We start from the raw sequence: 10,898 nt of genomic DNA, 5'->3' as shown, positions 1-10,898 counted from the left end.
AACGTGCTCAACGCAGTGGCCATTGATCCTCTGGCCAATTCTGGCTTTAGCAACTGTCTGAAATATGTGCATAAGCATCCAAGTCATTTTTCTTTCATCGAATGCCACAAGCAGCTTGCTTGGGTTCAGACGGAAGCTAGTTTCTTCCCTTTCAGTGCTATCGACTCTTGGCGTCGGTGCGCTGCTGCAAACGAAGTCGTTCGAATTCTAATTCGTGCTGTCTTTGTCTTTTTCTCTCAGCTATTTCAGCTTCTCTTTCTTCTCTGATCTGTCGCTCCTTTGCTTTTCTTTCCTCTCTTCGCTCCATCGCCTTCTGTTTCTTCTTTGGCCCGTTTGGCCGCTAGCTTCTCTCTTTCTACAGCTTCTTTTTCCTTCAGGCTAACCCACTTCCGTAGTTCCGCTCCGGAAAGACCCATCTTCTCACCAAGGGCAACTAATTTCGCGAGATCCATGATGCCCTTCAAAAACTAGCCGCATGCAAAAAAATATCTGCCTAGATTTCAACTATCAAACTGCTATCTGCACACAAGTTAGCGAAACGTGGTGTAACACTCAAAATTGTTTACAATGGCAATGTAAACGACCCTAGGCTCTTTCTCCCTACTATGCACCAATTTGCACCAGAAAGGTCCTGTCGCGGACGCCAGAAATATTGTCACAGAACCCGTGAACGAGGCGCCGACGCCGGACCAAATTCTAAAGCCGACTTATCAGCTTCCGAAAATAATCCCACGAAAGCAAGGACAATTAAGAATGGGCCCTCTGGTGTGCCAGCGAACGCCGGTTGCTGTCCAAAGACCAAGTCAGAGCCAAGAGTGTTCAAACACAACAAAATATATTCTTCACACAAGGCAGTTACACACACACTTGCACACTTAGGCTAGACACAACATAATAGAATTCAGATGGGTATTCACAAACACAAGAAAATAATTCACGACAAGCACTAAGAGTCCAACACGTAAAGTACAAAATGAAAAGGAACACTAAGTGTCCAATCGTATTCACCGTGCTGGTTGGTCTTGGAGTCAGACGATCTCGGCGTAGCTCGGGCAAATCTCGAAGAAAGAACTTCTTCTGGAAATGCAGACGCTCGATGAACTCGTCAACGAGCTTGCCGGGGAATCCCTTTCTTCCGCAGACGCTCGGTCTTCACGTTACATCACTTCACCGGTGCAGACTGTATCCCGATGATTCTCGCACGGCGGTTATATAGCTTCCACAGGCGTTCTCGAACTTTCCTATCGGAGTCGTGATTCGGTAGCATGGCCAAAGCCTGGGAAGCTTCGAGTCTTTTCTCGTACCTTCGACCGCCGCCGTCGGAGAGTTGTCGAGGGGGGGGGGGGGGTGATGACTCATGCTGTTGGCACACGCTCACGCTGTAGTTATCTCTCTCGACTCGCCGGATGACAAGGTGTCTCGGCGCGCGCGTGTGCTCTCTCTCGCTCTCTGGTTACTGTCGCTTCGTCGATGCTCTTCTAGACATCTAGGCGCCGTTCGCGTTGCTGTTTGAGGCGTATGCACTCTCCCCCTCTGTTGAAGTTGCCGCGGGGCCGGCGTGTTCTTTCGCTGGCTTGCGTGACACGCGGCGCGCGCTTGGATTAGCGCTCTTTTGTGACAGTGGTTAAAGGCATCCTAAGCCTCCTGACCGATTTCAAGTCCCTGTTCCAACTGGGGGTGGGCACATTCGCTGGCACGACGGCTAGCATCTATGTTCCTGAGGGAGCCCAGCCTCGTTTTTCCAAGCCTCGCCCACTGCTGTTCGCCCTGAAGAATGGGGTCACCCAGGAGCTGCAACGGTTACAGCGAGAGGGCATCCTGATGCCCGTCAAGACGTCTGAGTGGGCCGCTCCCATAGTTCCAGTCCTCAAGCGAGACGGCAGTGTCAGGATCTGCGGGGATTTCAAGTTTTCAATCAACCCCGTCGCTACTGTCGAGAAGTACCCGCTGCCCCGGATTGAAGATCTCTGGTCAGTGTAGTCCGGGGGACGGAAGTTCAATAAGCTCGACCTCAAAGACGCTTACCAGCAGCTGGTGCTTCAGGATGCCTCCAGGAAGTATGTCACAATATCGACAACTTTGGGGCTCTTTCAGTACACGCGCTCACCGTTTGGCGTGGCCTCAGCCCCGACCATTTTTTTAGAGGGAGATGGACAACCTCTCCAGAGGCATGAGGCACGTGATGGTTTACTTGGACGACATCCTGGTTACCGGCACCGACGACGGGGACCACCTGCAGAACCTGCAGAACGTCCTGGCACGATTGCAGGACGCCGGTCTCAAGATCAAGCTGGATAAGTGCGTGTTCCTGGCCGCCAGTGTTGAGTACCTGGGACACGTCATTTCCCAGGCCAGCCTGTCCCCGGCCCTCTGCAAAGTTGATGCTGTGTTCAAGGCGCCAAAGCCCCACAACAAGGAGCTTCAGAGCTACCTCGGCGTCAACTTCTACAGGAGTTTCCTGCCGAACCTGTCGGCGCATCTACAGCCCCTCCATCTTCTATTTCGAGATCGTCAGCAGTGGACCTGGAAGGAGGAGCAGGACGTGTCATTCCAGCACAGCAAGAAGCTAATCACCAAGGCTCCAGTGCTGGTACACTTCGATCCGGGCAAGACGGTCGTCCTTACAGTGGATGCGTCGCCATACAGCGTGAGAGCCGTCCTGGCGCACCGGGACAAGGATGGCCAAGAACGCCCTGTGTCGTTTGCTTCCCGTCGGCTTCTTGCTGCAGAGCTACGTTACAGCCAGCTGGACAAGGAAGGCCTGGCCCACATGTTCGAGGTCGACACTTTCACCAGTACCTGTGGGGCAAGAAATTTGAGGAGGTCACGGACCACAAGCTGCTGCTGGGGCTGCTGGGGTCGGACAACGCGGTTCCCGTGCAGGCATCACCTCGAGTGGTACGCTGGGCCTTGAGGCTTGCGGCTTCCAGCTACCGGATGGTCTACCATCCGGGAAAGCACCTGGGACCTGCTGATGGTCTGAGCCGCCTGCCCCGGCCGGAGGTACCTGCTACTGTTCCAGAGCCTGCTGAAGTGTTCATGCTGGACACGCGTACCCGGAGGTACTCTCAGGGGACGTATACTGAAACCTTCCACTTCGGCGATATTTCGCCTAGGCGACAATTTCGCCTTCAGGCGCGCGCTGATTGATTGGTTGATCAATATTGGATGGCTGATTGGCTGGTTGAGCCCAACGTCACTCAATTTTGCTCAACCAGCCAATCAGCGCGTGCCTGAAGGCGAAATATCGCTGAAGTGGAACGTTTCAGAATACGTCCTCAGATCTGCGGTTTCGCAGGCGACTAGCCGGGACCCAGTCCTGTCCCAAATGGTCAAGGCAGTGTCCCGAGGGGAGGAGTTGGTGCAGCAGGCTTACAGCCACAAGGCTGCCGAGCTGAGCCTGCAGCAGGGCTGCCTACTGTGGGGTTCCAGGGTGGTGATTCCACAAAGTCTCTGGTCTAGGGTCCTGCAATTGCTGCACGCGGGTCATCCTGGTGTGGAAAAGACCAAGATGGTGGCCCGGTCCCACGTTTGGTGGCCTGGCATGGATCAGGACATCGGCTCATATGGTGCAGAGCTGCCAAGTCTGTCAAGAGCAACAGCGGGCCTCACATCATGTGGAGATCACCCCCTGGCCGTTCCCACAGAGACCCTGGTCTCGTTTGTATGTGGATTTTGGGGGCCCCTTCAAGGGCTACTACTTCCTGGTAGTGGTGGACGCCTTTTCTAAGTGGGTGTTGAAAGGGGTGTTTGACCCTCAATAGGTGCTTGGGGCGCCACATGGGAAATGACCGCCATGGGAGCGGCCAAGACATCACTTTTTTTTCCTTTCCAAGCGTTGAGGTCCCATAATGGCCGAGCACCAGGCCGGGAGCGCGCTTGTACCTATTTCACCGTTAGGTAACCGGCGGCAGCACTTGCCTCCCACAGCCGCGGCGGATGCTCGTCCACAAGGCCGTCTGTGGTTGGACAAGAGGCGCCCAGAGACAAGTCCTGCAATCTCTATTGGGCCCTCTTTCGAGATGTGAACCCCCACGACAGCCGAGCACCAGGCCAGAGGACATATCTACCCATTATAAAAACCGGTGGGTTCCCGGCTCGGTACCTCCCGCATACGATGCGGTCCTACCTTTCGCCACTCCTTCAGTAGGCATGACCGTTGCGGCGCTGCGACAGGTCTTCGCCGCCCAGGGGTTGCCGGACATCTTCGTGTCTGACAATGGCCACGCTTTCGCCAGAACCGAGTACCTGGCCTGGCTGACGAAGAACGAAATCCGCCGGATGATGGTTCCGCCGTACCACCCTGCTTCAAACGGTGCAGCCGAGCGGGTGGTCTAGACAACCAAGGACAAGCTCAAGAAGAGTAAGGCTGGAGATTTCCGGACGCAGGTTGCCCGGGTACTGTTTCAGTACCGGACCACGCCCCGCGATGTCAGTGGCCGTGCCCCCTGTGAGCTCCTGTTGGTCCGGATGGTCAAGGCACCCTTGGACGTCTTGCATCCGGACCTCCGGTCCACAGCGCTCCTGAAACATCTGAAGCAGAAGCTGGCTCCTGACCGAGGGTGCCGTCCCGGGCCTTTGCCGGAGTCGGGAGCTCCGCTCTTCGCCAGGAACTTCCGTCCTGGTCCACCCTGGTCCATCGGACAGGTGCTATCTCCTGCCAGCGCCTCATCGCTGCTCGTCCGCATGCCAGACGGAAACACGTGGCACTGGCACGCCGACCATGTTCGGCCTCGCCTCGCGACCCAGGTTACAACCTCGGGCGCCACTTCAGAAGTCCACCCCGCAGGGGGCCACCGGCAACACCGGTCGCTGCCAGCGAAGCACCAGAGGCGGCAAGCGTCGCCAGATGTGTGGCGCCCGTTGGGCCGCTATCAAGTTCGGCGCCATTATCAAGGCTGGTCACTGCTAACTCTCCGGACGGAGCGCGACCGGCTCAGGGAGCACCCGGCGTTGCCACACCCGGATCTGGATAACAGGCGCTTTTTACAGCGTAAGCTGTTATGGGCTCATTCCAATAGCCGTTCCGGCACGCGATGTCGCCGCCGCCGTTGGACGACCCGACCCTCCGCCAGTATGGTGGCGCCATCTAGTTACCGGGCCTGCCTGCAAGCGAAGCTACGCAGGCGCAGACGACGAGATGCGATTCAGACGAGGCGCCTCTTTCTTCTTTACCGCCTACTCCCCCTCTCCCCTAAGACGCTGCACCGTGCTCCCTGATGGGCTCCAGAATCTAAGCGTCTCTTTCCTCCTTCATAATCACCATATATAATTAACGCGCTTCCGATGTGAAATGTGCGCCACGTATTCTGGATACCTCTTCCAGCGGCCGTGCCTCTACGGTACACGTTATGGCGTCTCCTCGCAAGGTACGAACCGCTGCTGAAGAAGCGAATCGTAGAGCTACGTGCGCGGCTACAACCAGGCATCATCGGGCTCAGCAGACTGCTGTGCAGAGAGCATTAAAGCCGCAGCTCGCCGTCGACGCCGGGCGGACAGTTCAGATCGTTCTCGTCAAAACGAGGCGAAGAGACTTTGTCGCGAAGACCCTGGTGTGCGTGGTGCCGAAATTGGAGCTACTCTTGAGCCGCTCCACCAGCTTGCGCTGTGACTGTGCTGCGTGTGCCGCGCAGGCCTGTGACTTTTTGTTTGTGTTTACGAGAACAAACTGGGGGTAGTGGGGGGTGTGACGATCATGTGACGTCACCCTGGCCATATTCTTCGTTGGCCCGTTAGGCTGAGTGGCCCGCCAAGCTCGGTGGGCCACATTGGTACACCGCACCGAATAAACACCGACGAGCACAGGTGCTCGGCGGTGTTACGGGCCGGGGTTTAGGGGTACCTTCAACAGCGTCTGGCTTGGAGCTTGAACCAGGTTGACCATCGGAGAGGGTCCGGCAGGGGAGACGAGGCGACGTAAAAGCAAGTAACAGAAGTTTAATACATGGTTAGGGGTGAGCGGTGTGCTCCAAAGAAAATATACAAGAAAAGTTCAGCGTGCCTGCACCTGCACCCTAGGGCAAAGCAAAAAAGTGTCCTCCACGTGGCTGCTGGCTGGCTTTCTTATGCCCTCCACCATCCGGGCAATCTACCCATCTCTTCTCTGCCACTGCAGGCCTGACATGGGGCAAGCCAGAAGTAGAGATGGTGGGTGACCGGAGCGGGGTGAACGTCCTCAGCGAGGGAGGAAGGGTTGAGGGCGGCACGGTGGTTTCGTCTCTGACCCTCGCGACTGACAAGCCTGTTTATGTTGACAAGCATGATCGTTATGCACGCTGATTACCATGCGTTTGCACGTGGTCCGAGCATGGCCACTCGTAGGGAATCAGAATCTCGCGCAGAATCTGATCCGAGCTATTTGAGAATAGGTGAGGGTACTGCGTAGGAAGCGTAGGCGTACGGCAGCTTCCGTCTCAACTGTACCGAAATGACCTTTAATAGCTACTTTTGCGACCGGAAGACATGCACTGTGACTTCCTACAGCTTGCTTTATCCAGACGCATTCACCCGTGAACATCTCAGGTTCCACATAACAGCTGTGAACCACGTCCATGGTAGCCGCGGAGTCACGCAGTACGCGACATGGTTTCCCGTTTACCTCCAGGTCGCGTTACAATATACGTTATAATTTACGGTTCGAGCAGCCAGGTCATATGTTCTCGTCATTGCAACCAACCGATAGAAACACTACCTTTGCCTGGTCACATTGCGCAGCAATGTGCCCTGGTTTGTGAGAGTTATAACAAAGAAGGGGTTTCTTCTTTTCCAATTTCTTTTGCTTCTCTGCTGTAACTACAGGGGTCCCTTCCGACCCGGAAGTACTATATTTTGAGCTACCATCAATTACAGGCTCGTTCTTTCTCTTTTCGGGCCCTAGCTTTGGCCTGCCGAACCTGAAATTGAAATCGCCTTTTCCACCGTCGCTGACTTTGCGAGCCCGACGAGTCACAAATTCCTCGGCTAGTTCAGCGGCTCTGGCTACCGTGCTAACTTTTGGCCTATCCTGAACCCAGTACCTCACGTTCTTAGGTAACCGGTTATAAAATTGTTCAAGTGCAAAGCACGGAACAACCTTCGCGTGATCACCTAGGCATTTTGTTCCTTCAGCCATTCCTCCACTTTTGACATAAGCTTATATGCAAACTCTGTATAGGACTCATTCCTAGCCTTTTCCATTTCGCGGAACTTCCGCCGGAACGCTTCCGCTGACCGCCTATACTTTCTCAGCAAACTGGACTTTGCCTTATCATAATCCTCAGCTTCCTCTCAGGTTAAGCGAGCGATGACGTCCGTTGCCTCGCCCGGTAACAGTGTGAACAGACGCTGTGGCCACGACTCGCGAGAGAACCCTTGCTTCTCGCACGCCCGCTGGAAGTTCACCAAGAACAAACCAATGTCCTCTCCGACCTTATAAGGCCTCATTAGCTCTGTCATCTTTAATGATACGCGCTCTCTTGCACTGTTTCCATCGCTCATCTGCCCTACTGCTCGAGCTCGTTCCATTTCAATCTCGAGTCGCTTCAATTATAGTGCGTGTTTCCTCTGTTCCTTACGTTCTTCCTGTTCTTTACGTTCCCGTCGTTCACGCTCTTCTGCCTGACTTTTTGCAGTCTCTCTCTCTCTAATGATCTCTAGGCATTTCGTAAGCTCATAATCCTCAGCCTTTAGAGCAAGAATGGACTCAATCAACTCTGGTTTTCGGAGTGCGTCAGTGACATCCAGGCGCAACTCCTTCGCTAGCTCCAACAACTCCGGTTTACGCAACGACTTCAAATTCATGGCCGTTTTCAGTGCTGCTCTCTCTACTGTACACAACTATCTTGCCACAACCTAACTAGGCGACAACAATAGCTCGAATTACCCGTTCTGTTCTAACACTTCAACAAAACCTGGCAAAACTCAGCAACGAAAGTTCCACACTCACCAACTTGCAGCCAAGAATCCATCGCAAACGCTGCATTCAGTTGCGACTTAGTAGACGAGGCTCTTAGATACATATCTCTTTGCTTGCCATCCAGTTGCACAGCGGGTTGGGATCTGATGGATCTCACCACAGCCGTCCAGTTGTTACGGACATCTGGACATCCCCCATGGATCCACGCCTGCCTATAAGCACCTTAGTACTCTATCGTCGGCGAGTGACATGTATGCCGAGTGGCATGTATAGGACGGCGAGTGGCATGTTTCGTGACTGGAACCTGTACGCCGTCCCAAGTAGCGACAGCAGCAAGCACTTCCACCTTGTTCGACAAACGTTCTCCGTCTAACTCTAAGAGCTGCTGTCCAGAGCGTGTGTAGCGGCGAGCGTGTGTCCCTCCTTGCGTTCTAAGGCAGATGTCCCTGAGCGGATTAAGTCCCATGTACCGATGAAGGTCTTCCACTCGCGAATGGTGGGGAAGACCCCTGATCACTCGAAGACACTCCCGGTGCAACCTTTCGAGCTTGTTGTATTGTGCTTTGGTGAGATCAAAGCATACCGCACCGTAACAAGCCCTTGACTTAAACAATACCGACGTCAAAGTGCGAGCCGTGTGGGTGCCAGCTCCTCCACGCTTCTGCGATATGCGTTTCAGGAGGTGCAGGAGTTTCTTCCCTATAGGCTCCAGTTCTTTGAGCCAGGGAGTCGCCCCTCCGTCCTCGTGAATTGGAATGCCTAGTATCTTGACGTGGCGTTCCTGAGCTCTTTCAAATTTCTGACTGGTACAGAAAGGGGACAGGTAGACAGGTGATAGTACAGAAGGTGATAGGTACAGCTCGATTTTTGCCTTTTCTTGCGCCGTGCCACCGGGGAGGATGCCACCAGGCGAAACGTCAGCGAAGAGCCGCGGACACCGAGTTGCGGAAGCGCGATGTTGAGGCCAAACGTCAGCGAAGACCCGCCGACCCTGAGTTTAGGGCAAACGAAGCAGAACGCCTGCGACAGCGTGTTCTTGCCACAAGCTTCGCTTACCCCCATTTTTCTCGATAGGGAAGGGCTGGGGATTTTTTCGTCAGCACTTTGTTGGCAATGTTGAAGAGCCGTTCCAATGAAGCGCTTGAGGGTACTGCCATGCTGTACTTGAGGAAAAGTTGGTTCAATCCCTCGAAGTTCTTCATCTGCGACAGCGGGTAGTCAACTGGTACCATCAAGTACCGCGACAGCTCATCCTGTGCCTCGGCTGGAAGGGTTCGGTGCCCGTGAGGACTGGAAACTTTCCATCCGTCGCGAAGTCCCTCGAGTGGCGCTGCGATCCTGACGGCATGGTGCCTTTGCGGCAGGCGGGCATGGAGGAAAGAAACTACAGGAGGAAGTGTCACGTGACAATCTTGAAGCCTAGTAATAAAAAATACAACGGAGAACTCACGAAAAAAAATGCCGCACAGTCACGTCACAGGCAAGCGGTAGTGTTTCTTGGGCCTAACGTGGTCGCCCATCCGCCCTGCATGATGTGCTGTGTACGTGCGTGCGTCTGTTCAATGCCGTGTAAAGTTTACAGAAGGAATGCCGTTCCCTCTGCCGTTCCTTCATAAAAGTAACGCGTTACCGTTACAGTTCCACCGACCCATAATGTAACGGTGGCGTTCCTCCGTTCCTCCCAAAAAGAATTAGTTCCAGGAACGCCGTTCCGTACAACACTGGAAACGCCGGGGCGAGCGACGTTGGGGGCCAGCGTGGTGGCGGCAAGGTCTAAGAATGGCGCTACTTTGGAAGATTGAGGGGCTTTACTGCGTTCAACCGAGCGAGGGATCACTGGGCTAGAACTCTTTCTTTCGTGCCGCGTTCCGCTGCCGTCTCCGCTCGCCCACTCGTTCAGCTGGCCCGAAATTCCGCTAAGCTTATAACTGTTAATATTGCGCCCTGAGGAACGCCTACATTGTTCGTGAATGTCCTTGGATATGAGTTGCCACGATCGATCTCGAATGTTCGATGCTCCAGGAAGGATTTAACAATGTTCACAATTCTTATTCTAGCGCGCGCACTTCGTGTGTGACATTGTCGAATGCCTTCCGGTCCGCTGCGACCAGGATGCCGGGAACCTTCTGCCTATCCCGCCGCTTCCTGGTACAACGGCGGAGCAGAAAGAAACTCCTGAGTACAAAGGCCTGGTCTGAATTGAGTCCGACTTGGGTCAAAGTATAGTTCTTTTTTAGTTTCCTCGAGATGGTATACCATCTCGAGGAAAGTAAAAAAGAACTATACTTGTGGGCCGCGTGAAGACTAAACGTTCGAGAAGCTTTAAAAATGTTGATGTCAACGAAATTTGCCGCAATTTCAATTCCTAACATCGTTTGCGGGTTTGCATGATTTTTGAATAGGGCGCACCACGGAGTGCTTCCAAAGTCGATCCACATAGGTCGCGAGGCTTCGGGCGAAAAGCGGTTCAGAACGAATTGTCACCGACATCAGCAAGGGTGGTTATGGGAGCAGCTATTGAAGCACGACTATGTTTGGAGGGAACAAACATTGGGAAAGAAAATAGCGTTTTTTAATTAAAGCCAGACACAGTTATATTTATTCAACGAAAATGAAATTCCTAATCAATTTTATATACGCATGGCGAGAAAAGAACAACTCTATTTTACTTGATCATTATCAATATATGCCTTTTTCGGTGCCCAACATAAGAGTGCCTACCGATAGCGGCGGGCGTTGACGCCGCTTTCACTTGCAATGCAACTCTTGAAGTGGGCAGAAAGGCACGCTCGTAAAGTTCACTGTTACAATACGCCCCCACCCTCGTGTTGCTTTGATTGTCGACGTTTGTCTGAATTTGGTGCACGCCAACAGTTTCATTGTTTCTTAACCTGTTCAGTCAAAAGTAGTGAGTTGGGACCGCCAGATAATTGTTTACTTTAGTTGTTTTCGTGGGACAGCGCTGGCCGACGGGCTTGGCGTCCGAAGAAAGGACGAGCACTCT

The sequence above is a fragment of the Dermacentor silvarum genome, chromosome 5, assembly GCF_013339745.2.
Source record: "Dermacentor silvarum isolate Dsil-2018 chromosome 5, BIME_Dsil_1.4, whole genome shotgun sequence".
Lineage (NCBI taxonomy): Eukaryota > Metazoa > Arthropoda > Arachnida > Ixodida > Ixodidae > Dermacentor > Dermacentor silvarum.
Note: the sequence above shows the minus strand (reverse complement) of the source record.